This window comes from Suricata suricatta, chromosome 3, assembly GCF_006229205.1.
Source record: "Suricata suricatta isolate VVHF042 chromosome 3, meerkat_22Aug2017_6uvM2_HiC, whole genome shotgun sequence".
NCBI classification, from domain to species: Eukaryota; Metazoa; Chordata; class Mammalia; order Carnivora; family Herpestidae; genus Suricata; species Suricata suricatta.
In genome coordinates, this window is record NC_043702.1 from 1,947,274 (window position 1) to 1,950,921 (window position 3,648).

Genomic DNA, 3,648 nt, shown 5'->3' on the forward strand with positions numbered 1-3,648 from the left:
GCCCACAGCGGCGGGGTCTGCGGCCGGCGCGGGGCGGAGTGACGCGCAGGGGCCGAGCGAGCGTGCGGGGCCTGGCGTGGCTCTCGGAGCCATCGGAAGATGCGAGTTTGTGCCTTTTTTTTATTGCTCTGATGGATTTTTGTGGCTGGGTTTTCTGAAGTCTGAGGAACAATGCCTTAAGAAAAAATAAACAGCAGGAATCGGTGGGACAGCTTCGGGCCGGGCAGGGGTGGCCGCCGCGAGCCGGCCGGAGCGGGGGCTCCGGGGGCGCCTCTCCTGGCCCCCGTTTTGCTTTAGTGCTGTTGAAGAGAAGCGGAGGGTCCCAGCGAAGTGGCAAGTACTGTTGGGGGTTCTGGAGTCCGGCAAACTTTAAATGAATCCAAAGTGTTCTTTTCTCCTCTAACAAGTGAGCATCTCCATTCAGTTGTGAAGCATGTCCTAGGCACACTTCCAGTGTTACGATCAGAATGCTTTTTATTAAAAGCAAGTAGCATGAAGTATTGCTTAAATTTTAGGTATAAATAAATATATATATGTATAATATATATTCCAGTGTATTCCAAGCTAAGAAACTTGATTCTTATGAAATCTTGATAAAATATTTATAATGCATTTATAGAAAAAGTATACATATATAATAAATGCAGGTCGTAAAGGTCCCTGGCGAATGAATGACTTGTGGACGAGACATCAAGGTGCTTATGGAAAGGGATCTAGTCTGAAACTCGTGTGTTTTTGAAATCCAGATTGGACAGCTTCCAAATCGCCAACGCGTCCACCACTGGGCAGCTGCCCGCGGTGGGCGCTGCCCTTTCCGGACAGGCCCCTCCTGCTCCGAGTCTCCTCGCCCATAAGTACCTAATGAATTTTTATAGCAAAGGATAGAAATTTGCTGTTGATTTTTTTGTATGAATTTTCCACAAGGAGATCCTGAATAAGCCTTGTTTTGTGAATTTCACATTTTGTTCTCACCATTTAGCAGTTTCCTGAATGGTAATAACGTCTAAACCTTTTTTTCTTTCTAAATTCTTGCTTGTACATTTTTTTTAACCTTTAAAGGTTTTTTTTATTATTATTATTTTCATTATTGTTTTATTTTTGTACAGCGAGCAGTTTGCTATGATGCACGGAACTGCCCACAGTTTGTTTTCAGGAAGTGAGCTCGGGTGGGGGCCGCACAGGCTCCTAGCGGCGACCGCGGAGCGTCTGTCCAGCTCCGTGCCCGCGGCTGCGCCCGCAGTGAGGGGTTTGGCCTCCCTCTGCGTCAGGAGTGCTGCAGGGGGTGCTGTGTCTTCCCCTCGGCAGTCACGCCAGGAGGACCACAGGGTCGCTTGTCGGACACCTCGGGCTGTTGGCACTCTCGAAACTCCTGCTTAAACTTCCCTGGCCGAGTTGTCAGGATAGGATTTTAAATTCAATTTTCCAAAGACCTTTTAAAGCATGTCAGCAATGCATGGGGCCGGAGTGAGGCCCACACCCGTTCTGGGCTTTTCCGCCGCAGCCACATGGCCGGGGTCCCGGCCACGAGCAGCAGGCCCCGGGTTTTGGCGCCTGTGGCCACGGGGAGCCCCGGGGCCCCTGCTGCCTGGCGAGCCCACAGGCACAGCAGATTCCTGACCAGGACAGCCAGCCTTTGCTCTTTTTGTCTTTGACAGTAACTGACTGTCACTTTTTACTGGTAACTTACTTTTCAGCACTTGAAGCCGCCAGTTTCATTCCAAAGCATGTAGCGAGTTCAGAGCTGCGGAGAGAGCGCAGGCTCGGCGCCGCATTAGGAGGGAGCCCCAAGCCACGGCTGAGTCTGATCACATTCACGGGGTAGCTTCCGAAAGAGACACTGACTCAGGCGGACTTTGGACCGAGTGAATCCAGATTCTTGGCTTGGCTTGGCTTGGTCATGGGGATGCCGGTGGTCAGGTCCAGGACGCTGGTCTGAGAGCAGGACAGGAAGGTCTTGGGGCATGTGTGACCCCCCACCCCCACCCCTGCTGGCCCCTCTTTGCTGTGGGGCCCACCGTGGCGGGAGGAGCCAGAGTGCAGAGCCAGCTCGACCGTCCAGGCTTGGGCAGAGTGGCAGCAGGGCCCACACGCTGCCCGTGGCCTGCTGGGCCCCTGCCCCTCACGGTCCGTGGGCACCCCTGCCACCGTCGGCCCCCACTCTCAGAGAGGAAGAGGTCAGCTCACGCTTTTTACGGTGACTGGGTCAGGGAGCCGTCCCGGGCGGGGGAGGCTCGCTCCCCACTTCCTTTGGGGAGACCCCTCTGCAGAGAGGGCCGGGGAGCGCGACTCCTGTGTCCGCGGCCCTGGGCACCACAGACGTGCTTGAAGCATTACCGTGTAGCCTTTTCTTTTCTTTGAAGACACACTCGGCCCTTCCCCGCCGCCAGCCGCCAAGGTCCGCGGGACCCCCCGTGTCCGGGATGGGGGGGCGCCTCACGCCTCCCCTCTCTGGCCCTTGTACCTTTAGCCTTTTTCTTCCTTTGCAAAGGCCTTGGGGGCACCGGCCAGGGGTCAGCGAGCGAGCACTTTATGTCCCTTGGCGGGAACCCCCACGACGCTGCGGGGACGCAGGCGCCCGCCCTTCCGGCTCCCGCCCGCCCCGGCGTGCCCGAGCCCCACCAGCAGGCGGCCGCCCGGCCCGCAGGGCCTTGTGGGACGGAGTGTTTCGGTTCTTCTCCACTTGGCCTTCTCAGCCCTGTTGCCGGAGGAGGCCCGCGGGCGCTGCCCCGCACACGGGCCAGGGCGGCAGAGTTGGCTGGTGTTAGTTTTCGATCAGAACATTCCCTCACTGGTCACAGCCATGAGCTCATTCCATTCCTTTTGTAGACTTTTCGGGCCCACGCGTTTTCTGGGCATTGAGACATATATAAATATATATATATACACATATATGAATCTATTTTTTTAAGTTCCTACACCTGAAGGTTGCATGGACGGCATGTCTTTATAACGTATATGGATTTTGCACGCCAGACTCGGCAGCTTCGGGGAAGAAGAAAAATGCCTTTTTTGTTCCCCTCTCACGACATTGCAGATTCAGAAGACGGGAGTTTTTCTGTGTCGGTGGGGGCGGGGGGAACGTTTGCGTCTCATTGAACCTATTCTTAAGAAATTGTACTTTTTATTGTAAGAAAAATAAAAAGGACTACTTAAACATTTGTCATATTAAGAAACAAAGTTTATCTAGCACTTGTGACATACCAGTACTAGAGTTTACTGTATTTATGTGGAAACAGTGTTTGAGGGAAACGACACAGAATTCAAGGTGAACTGCCTGTCCCTCTTCCGTTGACTTGGAGGCATTTGTTGCGTTCCGTTTTGTCCGTTCCTTGGATCTTGCACAGGGCCGGGCGCGCTGCCCTCGGGCGGCCCGGCGCACAGCGGGGAGAGCCCCTTTCGCACAGCTGTGGTGACTCTCTAGTTACTTGTAGACCACACGTGGCCAAGATGTCACTTTAAGCCGAGAGTCGTGACCTGTGTGAGCGCCAGGGCCACAGACCCTCCCCGGCACGGAGAGGAGACCCTCTCTCTTCCTCCACGCATCTGGGCTTGTCCCCAGCCCGGCTCGCCTCGTCCGACGTGACCAGAAGTCTCTGCCAGGAAGAAACAGCAAGCGGACACTTTGTTTGTTTGGGTTTTCGGTGTGTG